Here is an 18,671-nt window from a genome sequence, read left to right on the forward strand (position 1 = left end):
TTCCTTTTACCTCTATAGGTCCTACACAAGAACAACTATACAATGCACATATCTTCAAATAATTGTTAGTTTCTTAGATTATGATATATATATATATATATATATATTAATACATATACATATATGTAAATGAATTTCATAAGAATGATTCAGCCACGAGGATCCTGGCCCCAATTCTCACAGACTTAGTGCTTTTGCACAAGACTTGTGGGATTTGGAACTCAAGTCTGAGTGGCTTTGCTTGGGCAAAAGACTTAGCTTTACAAGCAAGAATATATGTATTGAGCAGCAAGAAGCAGTAAAGGAAGATAATATGATAAATAAATATGCAAAGTAATTGTTAGAAATCCTCAAATCAATATGAGATATTTCATTATTTTTCTTGATTCTGGATTACAAATGTGCTCATTAAGACGTGATACAAGGTTCAAATAAGCTCAAAAATTACAGACTTCGATGGCTATCCAAGCCTCTAAGACTTGCAAAGTTTGAATCCTTTTGAATCCAAGTATGTGCTATAGTGGCTGTTTCTGGGATACCGGGAGACATTAGTGGCTGTTTCTGGGATACCGGGAGACATTCCTCTGTTTTTCTTAAATTTTACAGAGTTCTAATAACTCTGTTATGATGTTCTTCCTACTGAAAATCCCCCCCCCCCTTTCAACATGGGTTTTCTCTTCTTTTTATAGTGTGTTTTCTAGGGCTCCATGGTACTAGTGATTTCTCTCTTTTGCCCCTCAGAGCTCGTGCTGTGACAGTTGCCCAAGGGCTGGTCTCTTCCCTTTTTTCTCATAGTTTTCATCTTTTATTGCTGTTTCTCTAAAATCACTTGCTGACTTTCCATTCCGGGGCGTCCTTGGCAATTAGCCTTCAATCTCTCTTCTTTCAAGGTTTCTCATTTTTCAGACTTGGCTGTCGGTGTTATTTCCTTGCTGTCATTATTCCCAAATAGCTGGAATCTTTTATTGTTGGGTTGAAAGTTCCCCTCCAATCGCTTCTACTTATGATTTTCTCATTCTTGGTTCCTTGTGGTACAGCTCCTTTGTTCATGAATGTTTGCTTTATACTTTCTGATTCTTTGCTGCACCACTGGGTACTTGAGAAGGACATCTTTGTTCTTCATTTCTTGTATTTCGTGGTACCTTTCTTGAGTTGTCTCAATCCCACAGTAGCTGTGCTGCATTACCTGAGGATCCCGGGCCTCTGGCAGCCTCTGGGTATCCCGGCCCAGTTCTTTCACTGGATTTTGCTGGACTTTTTAATGACCTTTTTGCTGGAAATCTGAACATAAATAGGGCCTTAGTGTTGATTCTTCTTGCTGCTTGAATTGGGCCTTCTTTACTTTTCATGGAATGGGCTTGTGAAATTTTAGCCTTCAACATTAGCCCTCCGAGCTCGTGGATTACCTGTAGCCCACGCGCGAGAAAATAAATTGTTTTTGGACACTTTTCTGGTTTGTAGAACCAATGTGTAGATCAAATAATTCTTGAGGGAAACTCCAAAGGAATTGCTACACTTCCTTCATGGGATGAACTAACATGTTGCAAAAGATTAAAATTCACCTTCATATTAGTATTAGGCTGTAGATTGGTATTCAATAAATCAACTTTGTCAAACTAACAATAATATATGCAGATATATATGTATAACCAAATTATATTGGTATCGCATTGGATGCTAAGAGTATTTTTCTAGCACTAACGTTTTTTTTTTGCTAGCAATTCTAGGATATGCTTTTTTGAAAGTAGCATACAAAAATCGTGTTGAATGCATATTAAATCTTTATATAAGATAGCACAGCTTTGTCAACAAGATTTTGTTTGTTTTACAAAATAGGTTGAATGAGGGGATCCCCCATGAACTTTGCCAAAGATATTCTATGCATTGTAGTACATGCTTGCTATGGCTAAGGTGAATAACACCAAGATGTTTGCCCCATGAGATTTTTAGTCCATGAATAGTGACTTACCAATGGGACCATGATATCATAAATCATTGAATCATAAAAACATACTGATTTAGAGTCTAATCAAGGTTAGCTATTCTTCTCAAAATGTATTAAGAGATAGAAACTTCCCTGAGGACATGACTTAGAAGGCTTAAGAACATCTCCACGCCTTGCTTTAGCTAAAGATCTTGCTCTTCTGGTGGATGCTCTTGATCTTTGCCTCATTCTTTTTCCAAATTGTTAGAGATTGTATAATATTTCAGATTGCAGCAAATTATTCACATACCATGCCACCAATTATATTGTTGTTTGAATTGCTATATACCATATAGTTCATAAGCCAAAGAAAATAACAGTGGCTGAACTTATGTACAGTAAAGTTTGCACTAGACTTCTTAATTTTCATCAAGTGAAAGATATATCTAAGGAAGATTTTTAATCTTGTCTTAGCCCCCAATGTATGCACTGGAAAAGCCAATTGCCAAATAAGATATAGCAATAAAAATTACTTCATGTATATGAAACCATGTGAGGATTTCAACCACACAAGAATTCCAAATTTTGATTTTCGATAATTGGTCAAGTAAGGAGACCAAAATATTAGAATTTTCGTTTTAATCTATATGAATAAAATATTTGTGCATGGGTGATACCTCTTGCACAACATTTTGCAGTGTTTTGATATATTCAAACATGGTATTAATGAGTGGGCTTACCTAAAGGGTACCTTTCTTTTGTTGAGTTGAAGTACCTCCAAGCCTTTGGTGAGTTTGCACCTTGTAGGAGGAGGGAAATGTTGCTAGCTGGTTTGCAATGTCATTGACTAATCTCTTTGTATAGAGACTTGCAAAAGTATCCATGCTTGTGCGGCTTCGAGTGATGTACTCTTAGAATTTTTTTTTTTTAAGTTACACCTTCCTTGCTTCTTTAGGCTCCCTTGAACCAATTCCTTTCAAAGAGGTCAATCTTGTGCACTTTACACACCCACTTTTGGGTTTTCATACCCACTCAAGGCTCTTTCTCTTTGTACCCCTTGTTGGGCTTTGCTTACAATTTGCATCATTTGCTAGGACATGCTACGGCTTGTACCTATTGCTGGTACGTACTACAGTTTGTACTCAGTGCTAGTACGTGCTACAAGTTGTAGCCATGACTGGGATATGCTTACAAATTGCACTTTTACCTATTACTGGTATGCGCTACAGCTTGTACCCATAAACTTTTGCTTTTGACCATTTTCTTGGTGGTACTTGGAAACTTTTGCTCTTGGCCAATTTCTGGGCCATGTATTTAGAAAAAATTTTCTAGGCCAAGTCTTGGGCTAGGTACATGGAAAGTTTGCTCTTACCAAGTCCTAGGCCATGTCACTTGGGAAAATCTATTTTGGTCAAGTCCTGGGCTAGATACATGGAAAGTTTGCTCTTACCAAGTCCTAGGCCATGCCACTCGGAAAAAATTCTATTCTGATTAAGTCCTGGGTTAGGTACATGGAAAATTTGCCCTTTCCCAAGTCCTAGGCCATGCCACTTGGAAAATCTATTTTGGTCAAGTCCTGGGCTAGGTACATGGAAAGTTTGCTCCTACCAAGTCCTAGGCCATGTCACTTGGGAAAATCTATTTTGGTAAAGTCCTGGGCTAGGTACATGGAAAGTTTGCTCTTTCCCAAGTCCTAGGCCATGCCACTTGGAAAAAATTCTGTTCTGCTCAAGTTCTGGGCTAGGTACATGGAAAATTTTCCTTTTCCCAAGTCCTAGGCCATGCCACTTGGAAAATTTGTTCATGACCATTGAATTCTTCAATCTTCAGAAAAAGTTCCTTCGTAGCCCCTCATTTTCAAGTGGGCTTACTGAACTGATTTCTTTTCTTTTCTTTAAAGGGATGAGGATTTGTTTTCTTCTCCAAGAATCTTCTAAAATATCCTTTTTTGGCTGTGAACAAATTCTTTATGGAAAGAATCTTCTTTTATGAGTCATCTAAGGTTGCTCTCACTGGTGAACTGGTGGCCAGAAGCCCCACCAAAATGATCATTTTCCTTTTTTTTTTTTTTTTTTGTACTGATAACTGACTGCTGATTAGGATAGGCCATGGGTTCCTTGGGTCAGCCCCCAAGTTCACCTCTTCTAGTTTTTCTTTGGTAGGTTTTATGTCTTCCATTCCATATCCGTAAGTTTCTCCAGGACCTTCATAAGCAGTATATTAACCTTCCTCCTTCTGTCTTTTTCTGTCCAAGGCATCTCTTAAACCATGGGTATTGCTTCTTTCTTCTGGGATAGGAGCCCCCCGGGATCCTAACAATGGGATATTCTTCAGTTGGAGCTGATTCACCATAAAGTATATTTTCCACAAAGTTTACTTTGTGCTGGATGAAATGACTAAGATTGGCAGTGACTTTTGTGGGCTTCCCATTCAATCCCTCTTTCACGTACTAGTGATACATTGAGAGGATTAGACAATAGTTGTGATGTCATGGTTGGCCTTTAGAGCTAGTTGTAGGTGTCTTCCAGTGGTCTCTGTATCTCCTCCAAATCTTGTTATTTCCATAGGTGAGCCCAATTATTGAGCTGTAAGAAATGATAGATGCATTGTATAGTTGTTGAGCTTTCAATAATGTTGATTTTTCTACTGACTTGCAATATAGTGTTTCTATTGATTTTCTTCAAAATATATTTAAGGTCCACTGCATAATAGGCTTTAGCCCCCAAGACATGAGGCGGTTGTTGAATCATGCTTGATCCACCTTCTCTTGATGCTATTATGGAACTTCTATCCATTTTCCGGATGCCTCCATTTTTTTTTTTTTCACAACCATTTTACTTTGCTGGATTCGTGGAAATACTTCGCCTTTGCTGGAACTAACGATCTTTTAGGCTTTGCTGAAATTGAGGGTGTACTTAGCCTTGCTGGAATTAAGGATCTCCTCAACTTTGTTGGGATCAAGGATCTCCCAGGCTTTACTTTCCTGGAGTCAAGGATCTCCTAGACTTTGCTGGAATTAAGGATGTACTCAACCTTGCTGGAATAAAGGATCTCATTAGCTTTGTTGGGATTAAGGATCTCTTTAGCCTTGTTGGGATCAAGGATCTCCTCAGCTTTGTTGGGATCAAGGATCTCCCAGGCTTTGCTTTTCTGGAGTCAAGGATCTCCTAAACTTTGCTGGAATTAAGGATGTACTCAGCCTTGCTGGAATAAAGGATCTCCTCAGATTTGTTGGGACCAAGGATTTCTTAGGCTTTGCTGGGATCAAGGATCTCCAAGGCTTTGCTGGGATCATGGAACTACTCCATTTTGCTAAACCCGTGGGTGGAGCCAAGGAACTTGTCCATTTTGTTAACCTGCGCCATATGATATTATTATCAAGTTGCTGCAAAATTATTTAGCCCCACAACGTGAGGAAATTGCTTTGCTATGTAATTTACATTTCATCAAATCTCTTTGATTCACTTACTTCTCTTTTTTCTTTTTCTTTTTAAAGAAATGAAACAATATCATGAATTTTTTTTTAAAAAGAAAGAATACATTAGCCCCCAAATGTGGGGCCATTTCTCTATTATGTAGCTCATACAATCTTCATTTCATCAATCTCTATTTTTTTTTGGCACACTTCTCCATTTTTTTTTTTAATAATGAGACAATGTTTTGATTGTTAAAATATTATTACATGACCCCTCTTACCCCCTTTTTGTAAAGAGTAGAATCCTCATGAGAAAAACGGTTTTGCTTCTTCTAGCTGAGTTCAATATTTATTTTTCAACCTTTTGGTTGTACTCTATAGGTTGGCTGTAATCTCAAAACACTTTTAGTATTAGTTAAGTTTTTCATGAAACCAGTGAGTTGCCTTTGGAGACCAATGGTACAAAGTAGTTTCACACCACCAATACCTCATTTAACAAGCATCTTCAAGTTTTGGACTTCAAAGTTTAGGACTAAACTATCTGCATAAATACTAATCAAACTGACCAGCTTTCTTCTCATTACTCCCTCCTACCCTTTCTATTGCTCAGGGTGTGGAGTCATCAACAGCCAATCCCATGCCATGTTCAAAACATTGTGAACTTTTCATCAATGTCAAAACCATTTAGCAACATGGTCTCAACCACCAATAAGTTGAAATAAAACAATATTGCAGTATCTTTTATGAATATTTTTAAAATGAGGTCCATTTAGTTGGAGGATGAGCATGACAACCAAACTTATCTACGATTCTATATTGTGTAGAACAAGTGTCTACTTCTATTACTAAACAATACAATGCTTTTGCTTTCATGCAACAATGATAGCTATCCATTTGAAAACCATAGATTTCAGTCCATTATGTTCAAAATATAAAATGGAGAAAATAATGATACATAAAACTTATCCTGTGTTGGGAATTTCCCCAAAATTCCATATAGAGTCTCTCGGTAGAACGTTCGTTGGAGGAACCCACACTTTTGGGATCTTGATGTTGAACGCACCAAGAGGAACTTTCCTTCCTCTAAGTGTTTCCTAGCTTTGGAGCCATGCTTGCGAAGGGACTGCTTTTTTCCCTCTCCTTTTTCCCAGTCCCCAGTGGAGTCCCCAAAATGTGAGAGTGTTTTTTTCTTTAGCACACAGGCCCAAGGATCCTGGGCCAAATAGTTGTATTTTGGTGGACTGGGCTTGGTTCACCACAGCTAAATGGGGGCTGATTACGAACCAAGTTATGCGCAAGTCACATAAATCTCCTCAAGGCAAAAATGCGATTCCTCCTAAGTAATAAAATACCATTATAAGTGTTTTAGTATCATAAAATGACCCTTTACTCTTACAAAATAAGTAAAATAGATGTTCATAATATTCACAATGAGAAAGAGATTGAAATAGAATATTTAAGGCTTATCTTTTATCGTATAATCATTTTAAAGAATTCCTTCACTTGGTACCCCGGGCGTACTGTCGTGGGATCCCGGGACGTACTGTCGTGGGATCCCGGGGCGTATTAGGCCTGTAAGAACCCAGAATCTCTGGTTCTCTGCACTATACAATCTTTCTCCATGCTTGTTATGCAATGGAGTTTTGTCCTTTCCTTTTACCTCTATAGGTCCTACACAAGAACAACTATACAATGCACATATCTTCAAATAATTGTTAGTTTCTTAGATTATGATATATATATATATATATATATATTAATACATATACATATATGTAAATGAATTTCATAAGAATGATTCAGCCACGAGGATCCTGGCCCCAATTCTCACAGACTTAGTGCTTTTGCACAAGACTTGTGGGATTTGGAACTCAAGTCTGAGTGGCTTTGCTTGGGCAAAAGACTTAGCTTTACAAGCAAGAATATATGTATTGAGCAGCAAGAAGCAGTAAAGGAAGATAATATGATAAATAAATATGCAAAGTAATTGTTAGAAATCCTCAAATCAATATGAGATATTTCATTATTTTCCTTGATTGTGGATTACAAATGTGCTCATTAAGACGTGATACAAGGTTCAAATAAGCTTAAAAATTACAGACTTCGATGGCTATCCAAGCCTCTAAGACTTGCAAAGTTTGAATCCTTTTGAATCCAAGTATGTGCTATAGTGGCTGTTTCTGGAATACCAGGAGACATTAGTGGCTGTTTTTGAGATACCGGGAGACATTCCTCTGTTTTTCTTAAATTTTACAGAGTTCTAATAACTCTGTTATGATATTCTTCCTACTGAAAATCTCCCCCCCCCCTTTCAACATGGGTTTTCTCTTCCTTTTATAGTGTGTTTTCTAGGGCTCCATGGTACTAGTGATTTCTCTCTTTTGCCCCTCAGAGCTCGTGCTGTGACAGTTGCCCAAGGGCTGGTCTCTTCCCTTTTTTCTCATAGTTTTCATCTTTTATTGCTGTTTCTCTAAAATCACTTGCTGACTTTCCATTCTGGGGCGTCCTTGGCAATTAGCCTTCAATCTCTCTTCTTTCAAGGTTTCTCATTTTTCAGACTTGGCTGTCGGTGTTATTTCCTTGCTGTCATTATTCCCAAATAGCTGGAATCTTTTATTGTTGGGTTGAAAGTTCCCCTCCAATCGCTTCTACTTATGATTTTCTCATTCTTGGTTCCTTGTGGTACAGCTCCTTTGTTCATGAATGTTTGCTTTATACTTTCTGATTCTTTGCTGCACCACTGGGTACTTGAGAAGGACATCTCTGTTCTTCATTTCTTGTATTTCGTGGTACCTTTTTTGAGTTGTCTCAATCCCACAGTAGCTGTGCTGCATTACCTGAGGATCCCGGGCCTCTGGCAGCCTCTGAGTATCCCGGCTCAGTTCTTTCACTGGATTTTGCTGGACTTTTTAATGATCTTTTTGCTGAAAATCTGAACATAAATAGGGCCTTAGTGTTGATTCTTCTTACTGCTTGAATTGGGTCTTCTTTACTTTTCGTGGAATGGGCTTTCTTGTGAAATTTTAGCCTTCAACAGCTGGCAAAAAATAAGTTAGCCAAATATACACTAAGTGTGCGTTTGGATACAGCTTATTTTGCTGAAAACTGAAAATAATAAAAAATATATTTTTTAGTTACTGTTCATTAATGAATTTACTGTTTATTGGCCTGATTGCACTGTTCATGTCCCATGAACAATTGGACTTTAAAAAAATAAAAAAATAAAAAACCCCAAAAACGCGTTGGCAGAAAATGCAGACACAAACGTGGGAGCCAAACGGACCTTAAGTCGAAGTGGTTTTTTATTTTGCAGGACTCATTATAAGAAAATGTTGTCTTGCAATGTGAAATTGAACACAGGAGAAAAGCTAATATAATAATAAAATAAAATAAAAAGTTGATTTGTCATTTGTGTGGGGGTAAGATCCACAGCAACAACACCGGCCAGCCACCACTGGTACAAACACACATCCACCAACGCCACCTTAAAAAAAAAAAAAAAAAAAAAAAAAAAAAAAAAAAAAAAAAAAAAAAAAGACACTCAACTAGAGAGATTGGCACAACCACAAATCTTCAACCCATTGACACCATCCCAAATCTCAAATCCACAGCACCATCCCAAAATCCCAAATCACGGCGAGATGGTGGCAAGCGAGATCAGAGAGACCTGGACGGCGAGACACGGCAGCGTTTTGGCCCCTCTCGTCTTGGATGTCGGCAATGACAATGGCTCGTGCGCCATGAGCGGTGAACTTGCGAGCCATGTCCTCACCCATGCCGCTTGCGCCTCCGATGATAATGGCCACCTTGCCTTGGAGCTTATTGTTTGAAGATGTGGAGTGTGTCATTTTGTTCTTTCTCTGTTGAAGGAGGAGTTGGGAATCTGATATGAGAAGAGAGAGAAAAAATCAATTAAAGAAGTGAGAGGAGAGAGAAAGCCGAATAAAGAACATTATTTTGCTTTTAGCATTTGTGTCCGTACTGTTGCAATTTGCAATGGTACAGACACAAATGCCAAATATTTGCAACATTTAAAACATCTGCTGTGAGGTTTTTTTTGGTATTTTGTGTGTCAAATGTGCCAAATATTTGACATTTGGCACATTTGCTGTAGATGCTCTTAGGAATGTAAAATTGAACACATGAGACAAGCTAATATAATAATAAAATAAAATAAAGTTGATTTGTCATTTGAGTGGGGCAAATAATCTTTGTAATATAATATATTAATATTAATATTATATATGATTTTTGGGGAGGCCGAGGGGGCAATTACCCCCTTGCCTCCACCCCTGGGTCCAACTTATTTGCATCCCCAGAAGGTTGTAAAGGTGTGTGTATCAGTTTATTAATATTTTCCCTTAAGACCTTTATAAAGGCATTTCGAAAAGCATCCATTTGACTTTGGTCATTCTAGCTTCTCATGCGACTCTAGAATCTCAATGAAATCTCTCAACACCGCTCATGGATGCTGACTTTGATGCCCTTAACTGAATGGTGAAAATCCTTGTTCCCATATCACGAGAACAGATTGTTTAGCTTTTTGTCAAAAGTTTTTTTTTTATTGGAAGTGTTCTAAAGTATACTTTTACCTTGAACAAAATGAAAAAAAAAAAGTGGAAAAAAAATATGAAGTTTTAAAAAATGTACATAAAAGTTAAAAATTAAAAACTAATGCTAAAAACTGATGCCAAATTCACTTACGGGTCCTTGTTGTCTTGCAAACTAAACTATGTGATGTGGAAAAAAATTCATTATTGTCACGTACTCTATTGGCCACAACAAAGAGTCCCTTATAACCGAACTTCAATTTTTATTTTTGCATTCATCTTTGTTTCCATCAAGAATAGAATGTCAGACTTTGTGCCGTCTCCAAATCTTAGAAGGCTTAAGCCTTAAACTATCCAAGAGTTCCCAAACTTTTAAGATTTTCAATTAAGGATACTTAGTTGATGGTGGGGTTGGTCTTTAGCCTCCACCATGTTGGTATCTTTAACACGTCTTTGTTTTCTATCCTTGTTGCCTCAATCTTTAGTTGTTGAAAGTAGTTGGACTTCCACTTCCGTGGCTTGCTCTTGCGCCTTATAATTTTTTCCCACGCTTGTTTCTTACCTCGCCCACCATTATTTTTTTTGCTATTATATGCTCATCAATCAAGGGTAATGAATCTAATGATACTCTCACTTTCACTTTGAAAAATTCTTAGGTACATCCGAAGTACGAAAAAATGATGTTCTCTCCTCTCACATTTATGGTAGACTCCACCATAAATTTAATGAATGAACTCCACTATGAATGTGAAAGGAGGGAGTACCATTCTCCGTGCTCCAAGAGTACCTAAGACTTACTCCTAGTTTTTATATTCACTTTCATATTTTAAATGTATTTTTATTTTTTAAAATGTGAATATTTTTATATTAATTGTGGATATTTGTATAAATAGTGGAGGTAAACTAAATAATTAGAGTCATTAAACAAAAGTCTTATTTCGTTTCTTTTTCTTTTTTGATAATTTAATAGTTAGGAAAATAAAAATTTGAACCCTAAATATCTTTATTGAAAAACCTTAATTGAATAAACCTAAAAGTTAGAGAACTAAAATAAAATTTGAAAAAACTTAGAAAGCCAGTTTTGCATTCTTTTTTTTTTTTTTTGTTTGACTACGGTCTAATTTGCAAAGAAGTCATCGAGTAACTGGGTGACCTTAAATCGGCAAGGAGTGTGCGTGAAGCACGTGGTCCCCTCAACAAGAAGCATGTCATGTGTTAAGAAGTGGGATCCAACCATCCAAGTTGCACAACACTAATCTCTTTTATATATATATATATATATATATATAAAAGGACCAAGTACTACACTAGCATTGGTATAGTTGCCACGTGTCGAATGCCCAGAGATTGACAATGTAATTTTTGGCAATGTTATGAATATCGTTTCGGAACTCATTTCAATTAGTCCAGTGAAAATGAATATTTTAGTACCGGCTTATTTCGGTGTACTATTTCAAGGTGTTTCAGGGTTCCTAATATATATATATATATATATATTCTTATACAACATAAAATTATCAATTTAAGGAAGTAAATAACTAAATATCAAACAATACAAACTATTTTAATCTTAAATCTTAACATAAAAAAATGTATTACTTTTTTTTAGTTAAATAATAATACAAGTTAATGAAATAAATATTAAAAATGCTTAATTAACTGAGTTTTTTTTTTAAATATCAAAATAAAGTAAAACAACTAAATATTAACTTGCTTAAACCCATATATTTTTATTCTTTCTTTTTTCTTTCTTATTTATATATTTATTTATTTTTTCCCTTAGTTACCCACTACATTAATTATTGAGTTTGTGTGAAACATTAGCTATCTACCACATGTGCAAAGTGCAATACACATCCCAATAAAATAATTAAACAAATAGATAAAATCTCTTGATCTATCATATGGTAGATTAAAAAAGTAATAAATTTGTTTAAATATCTCCCCTATTTATTAACCTACCTACCCCCACAACCCATTCTACACACTTCTACGTCTCTCTCTTAACCCTTTCAAGTTCAAAATCCTCTTGAAGAAGAAGAACAATTCCTTCTGCTCATTGCCTCGTTCTTGATTCCGAAAGCAGATAAGTATGTATTTAACTTGTTTTCTCTTTCGTTTTCTATTTAACTTGTTTTCTCTTTCGTTTTCTCTCTATCTCACACATAAGCACTCTCTCACATCACCCCCATACCTCAAAACCTCCCTATTTCTCTCTCTCTATTCTATTCGAACCCATAACTCATACCAGCCGAATATTGTCTTTTGGCCAAAATTGACCGAATTGTCCTGAAACGCCCAAAACTCACCAAAACAGACTGAAATTTAATCCGAGGTGGAACAAGGGGGATTACCATTCCAGTTTATATGCCGGTACGAGATTTTCCAGCCATTCCAACCGAAACGAAATGGATTTAAAAACATTGGTTTTTGGAATGGGATGGTGGTTCCCACTTGATGAGTCAGTGCATGATTCATTCACCCCTCAAGTGAAGTGAGTGCGACCACTCTCTCTAAACTAGTACGTATTTTAATGTTTGATTGTGTTGTACAATATTGCAAGTTGCAAAGGTATACGATACTTGTAAGATTTCCTTGTAAGATTTTGGAAATCTATTTGGTTAGGTACATGATAGATTGTGAATTTGTTATGATAAGAGGATCCTTTGGTGGGCCATTCGGGTGTAATCAATCAAGAGGGGGCATTGACCGTAAATGAATCAGGTTGCTTATGAGGAGCTTGAACTCCAGTAAAAAAAAAAAAAAAAAGATTTGTTTATGTTTGTTTGTTTCTTTAAAAAATAAGTTAAATTCAAGTCTAAGTTTAAACTCGACAATTAAATGAACTAGACCTAGAATTAATGGGTAATTATTGGATACTCCCGGATTACCATAAATGCATTCTTCCTCCTATCACATAACTATGGGTCTTACTAATTAAATTTATAGTGGGACCTACAATTTATGTGAGAGAAGGGGAGTACATATTTATGATGCTCTCAGAGTATTCAATAATTTTCCAAAATTAATAATACGTTTATGAACAAACACTTGAACATTAAAGTCGATTCAAATTTATGTTGTATTATCATTATGTGTCTATATATAAACTTGTCTAAAAATATAATTATATAGTTTTGAAGTTGGACTGTTTAAGTTCAGGGGTAATGAAATATAGACTAGTATGCAATTTACACACTTAAAATTACACATTTTTGCTTCAAATTTTGGATTCATAATATGCAGTTTTGATTTGAGGTAGCAATTAACGAACACGTCATCACAACATATAGATGGAATGACTTAAATCAAAATGATATGTAACATTAGGGTCCAAATTTTAAATGGTGTTGTAGGGGCGGTTTTTGGGGCCCAGGCCCAGCAAGTGAGTGGTTCTGGCCCAAAAGTCCCTAGACAATGAATTTGTAGAGAGCGGGTTACAGAACTAGGACTGGACGAAGTGAATGTTAGTTAGTTGAACGCCATATAATAGTCTGAACGTGAGAATACTCCATTTAAGTTTACAGGATACCAATCCGAGGAGACGTATAATGGCACCTCTTGCTCTGGTTACAGACTACAGAATTCTTTCACCTCTCTCTCTCTCTCTTTTCTCTAAATTCTCCGATCCCCTCTGCATGGGGATCTCCTTCTCTTATATAGTCTCCTTGATTTGATAAGGACCTTACACTTGTTAACCATCTGGACCTTCACTTGAGTGTCTGTCCCATCGGATATCCACCTTATCTTTCAGTGAGTTGCACTGGCCAATGTAACACTGTTCGCCTGTCTTCTCCACATTAATGCGGCTGAAAAAGTAGTTTATTTGCATTTAATGCGGCAGTTGTGGCTTCTCTCTGGACGTCTTACCTTTTCCTCTTTCCTGCTGTGTGTGGCTCATCCTACTACCCACGTTTGTCTGGGATGGTTCTTCACTGTGGAGGGGGCCCACATTGGGCCCATATTTGTGTGTCCGAGGAGACATTCCTCCTCAGACGTCTTTTAAAACAAACTGGGCTCCACAGGATTAGGCCATGAGCTTTACCTTTGGGTCGTGGTTGGGCTCCGTGCGGGGCCCAAGGCCCATTGTTGGCTTTGGGAATTTTACCCCTACAATAGCCCCTCAAAATTTCGGCTCCTTCTTTCTTGTCCGAGGAGGAAAGGCGGGATTTTGACATTCATAGGACTATTTATTGTGGATTCCTGCCTCACCCGTGCGGCGGTATGCTTCTCACGTGACTCATTAATGACGGAGGTGTTTAATGACCCATGAGGCGCTAATTATTACTTTTAGCGGTTTTATATCTTTTTAATCCGACGGTTGGATGTTAGATCAACGGTTGGGATCATTTCCGTTTCTCTAGGTGGGAGTATGTCTGTCCAACTTCTCCCGGATACATAAGATTTTCAAAGGCATTTCCTTCTCATTTTTGGACAAGCACTCAAGCACTCAGAGCACTCCCGCACTTTCCCCTTTAAAGCGTTCAAGCCTTCGCAATCGTCCCCTTGAAGATTTCCTGCAAGTTCCTCACCCGTAAGTGTACATTCCTTTTCCATTGCCTTTTCCGGCATTATTCCTTTCGTAAATCGTCTTCGCGTCACCTAGGATTAGGGGGATGGGTAAGCTTGACAAATTGGTAAATTCCCCGGCCGGTATAGAAAGCTTCAGGGCTAAATACCGTATTCCGCCGAAGGTAGGTCTAGAGTATTGTTCTCTGGAGGAGGTCTTAATCAAAAGGAGAACGGGGCAGGTTGCCATTCCAGTGATAGCCTTCGTGGAAGGAGGAATGGTCATCCCTATGGGGAGGATAACTAGGGATTATTTGCGTGGTCATAGGTTGGCCCCTCACCAATGCGTCGCAAATATGTTCCGGATTCTGGGGTGCGTAGAGGTCCTAAACAATCAGATGAACCTTGGCCTTACATGGCATGACGTGGTTCATCTATATGAATTGCACAGCCTCGGCTACTCATATTACTTCGTCTTCGCGTCACCTAGGATTAGGGGGATGGGTAAGCTTGACAAATTGGTAAATTCCCCGGCCGGTATAGAAAGCTTCAGGGCTAAATACCGTATTCCGCCGAAGGTAGGTCTAGAGTATTGTTCTCTGGAGGAGGTCTTAATCAAAAGGAGAACGGGGCAGGTTGCCATTCCAGTGATAGCCTTCGTGGAAGGAGGAATGGTCATCCCTATGGGGAGGATAACTAGGGATTATTTGCGTGGTCATAGGTTGGCCCCTCACCAATGCGTCGCAAATATGTTCCGGATTCTGGGGTGCGTAGAGGTCCTAAACAATCAGATGAACCTTGGCCTTACATGGCATGACGTGGTTCATCTATATGAATTGCACAGCCTCGGCTACTCATATTACTTCGTCTTCGCGTCACCTAGGATTAGGGGGATGGGTAAGCTTGACAAATTGGTAAATTCCCCGGCCGGTATAGAAAGCTTCAGGGCTAAATACCGTATTCCGCCGAAGGTAGGTCTAGAGTATTGTTCTCTGGAGGAGGTCTTAATCAAAAGGAGAACGGGGCAGGTTGCCATTCCAGTGATAGCCTTCGTGGAAGGAGGAATGGTCATCCCTATGGGGAGGATAACTAGGGATTATTTGCGTGGTCATAGGTTGGCCCCTCACCAATGCGTCGCAAATATGTTCCGGATTCTGGGGTGCGTAGAGGTCCTAAACAATCAGATGAACCTTGGCCTTACATGGCATGACGTGGTTCATCTATATGAATTGCACAGCCTCGGCTACTCATATTACTTGAAGTCCAGGTCCGATGAGGTGAGGTTGATATCCTGCCTTCCCAAGTCCAACAAAGGATTGAAGGACGACCTTTTGATCGTCTCCGGACAATGGCACGATGGTATTCACTGCCCAGTCAGGGCAGGAAAACCAGGTGGGACACCATAGAGTTAGATCCCTTGGAAGGGATCTTAGTTTTGATCTTTCTTTTCTTCGTTTCAATTTTGACTTTGCTTGTTTGCCTCCTTGGACTAACATAACCCTCTCTTTGGGCTTTGCAGACAAGGCGCATACAACTCCTCGGCTAAGTTTGGTCAACATCCAAGCACTCAATTTCCTTCTAAGGTCTGAGATTTACGTGAGTGCAGACGGGCAATTGCGGGCCGCACCTCTGATTTTGGACTACGAGCCCCTTACTCGTGCTCTAGTGGAGGCCGGCCAAGCAATCAGGGCAGGCAGTCCACGATTAGCACGAATCGACGTCTCCGTACCAGGTTTTCTCGCTTCGAGAGATTTACCTCCCGTCCAGCTGCCCGCTCAACGTGCTTTTCCCGCAGTAGTTGTCCCAGCAGAAGAAGCCGGTTCCTCGCACTCGTCTTAGGAAGAGCAGATAGACCAGTTCCATTTCGCCGAGGAGGGAGAGGTGTCGGCCAAGCCAGTAGAGCTCTCGGACTCTGATTCAGATTTAGACCGCGCCTCGGCAGCCCCTGATCTTGGTTTAGCAATCGCACAAGTTAATACCAGCCTAGAGCTTGAAGAAGAGGGAATGGACCTGAAACAAAGGTCTGGTCTCAGGGGCCTCCTCTCCAATAGGAACAAAGGGCAGTCCTCCAAAGATGTCCCGAAGGAGCAGCTGACCTACAAGGCTCCTCCTCTTCCTCCCACATCGGATGCAGCACTGCAGCCTATGCCCAACTTGAGGCGAAAAAGGCCTGTGAAGGAATTGGAGGAGGGCGAGGTTGGCCAGGAAAAAGCCAAGTCTCAAAAGAAAGGCAAAGAGACCAAAGAGCCTAAAGAGAAGAGGACTAAGTCTATTGAGAGCCGAGATGAAGCGGCTATTCGGAGGGAACAGCGGATCTGGTCACCACGGCTCGAACTGGACGGCGCTCCAATTTCTTGGGATGCGACCCTGTGGGAATCCCAGCGAAGGCAGGCATCATTCTTGGCCGAGGCCCTGCAGTAGAAGTCGGCCTTAAAAACGCCACTAAGCAGGCTGAGGATCTGCGCCTACAGCTCCGCCAGTCCGAGGAAAATCTCGTGACAGAGAAGCAGGCGGTTTCAGATCTCAAGGCCGAGCTTGCGAAGGTCAAGGGGGAGGCCCGTCTGGCTAGGGAGGCGGCCGAGAAAGCAGTGGCAACCTCTTATGATCGCGGAGTCAGGGACACTGAGGTCAGGCTGGCCGAGGAGGTGGCCACTGTATGCAGGGAATACATCACTCTATCTTGGGGCGTAGCCTTGGATCGGGCAGCAGTCCCAGCGGATTCCGATCTTAGGAAAGCTGAGAATATCTTTTTTCCAGAGGACATTCGTGAGATCCCTGATGGGGTTGCCCCTGAAGAGCCTCTCCCAACGAAGGCTTTAGCCTCGGACTCCTCTATGCCTAAAGCTGAGGCTGCGCAGCCGGCCGTGAAGGACAAGTTGCCCGAGGACAGTCTTTCCATCAGGGAGGTGGTTACCCAGGCTAAAGAGACTGTTTCGGAGCCCCAGGTAGCAGACGACCAAACCGGGCCTACTCAGGGTTCAGATTTAGGAAAGTAGTGTAGGATTCTACTTGTTAAACCCTTTATATTTTGTCTTGTTAACGTTTGTAAAAGGATCGCTTTTGGATTTTAATGAAAGGTGTCGTTTCCTTCTATTCTTGTTGTTTTACTTTCTCTTCTGTTTTCCTCATGAATGGATCTCTATTCTGCCATTAACTGTTGAAAACCAAGCAGGAGTGAATGAATGTGTAAAAAATGATAGTCGATAATTAAACAAAATGGCAGCGAGGCTAATTTCCCCCAAGTCTGTGGTCCGAGGAGCCAGGCAGGACTTGGGTTCTGTTTAACACTTAGTAAAAATCGTTGAGATGTTAATTTCCCCCAAGTCTGTGGTCCGAGGAGCCAGGCAGGACTTGGGTTCTGTTTAACACTTAGAAAAAATGTATGAGATGTTAATTTCCCCCAAGTCTGTGGTCCAAGGAGCCAGGCAGGACTTGGGTTCTGTTTAACACTTAGTAAAAATCGCTGCGAGGTTAATTTCCCCCAAGTCTGTGGTCCGAGGAGCCAGGCAGGACTTGGGTTATGTTTAACACTTAGTGAAAATCGCTGGGATGTTAATTTCCCCCAAGTCTGTGGTCCGAGGAGCCAGGCAGGACTTGGGTTCTGTTTAACACTTAGTGAAAATCGCTGGGATGTTAATTTCCCCCAAGTCTGTAGTCCGAGGAGCCAGGTAGGACTTGGGTTCTGTTTAACACTTAGTGAAAATTGCTGGGATGTTAATTTCCCCCAAGTCTGTGGTCCGAGGAGCCAGGCAAGACTTGGGTTCTGTTTAACACTTTGTAAAAATGGCTGAGATGTTAATTTCCCCCAAGTCTGTGGTCCGAGGAGCCAGGCAGGACTTGGGTTCTGTTTAACACTTAGTGAAAATCGCTGGGATGTTAATTTCCCCCAAGTCTGTGGTCCGAGGAGCCAGGCAGGACTTGGGTTCTATTTAACACTTAGTGAAAATTGCTGCGAGGTTAATTTCTCCCAAGTCTGTGATCCGAGGAACCAGGCAGGACTTGGGTTCTGTTTAACACTTAGTGAAAATAGCTGGGAGGTTAATTTCCCCCAAGTCTGTGGTCCAAGGAGCCAGGCAGGACTTGGGTTCTGTTTAACACTTAGTGAAAATCGCTGGGATGTTAATTTCCCCCAAGTCTGTGGTCCGAGGAGCCAGGCAGGACTTGGGTTCTGTTTAACACTTAGTGAAAATGGATGTACAGTAATACGGCGTCAAGAATGATGTCTTTCATTAATAACAGTACATTTTCAGGTTATTTACATTCCAAGGGCGTG

Source organism: Quercus lobata, chromosome 3 (genome assembly GCF_001633185.2).
Source record: "Quercus lobata isolate SW786 chromosome 3, ValleyOak3.0 Primary Assembly, whole genome shotgun sequence".
NCBI classification, from domain to species: Eukaryota; Viridiplantae; Streptophyta; class Magnoliopsida; order Fagales; family Fagaceae; genus Quercus; species Quercus lobata.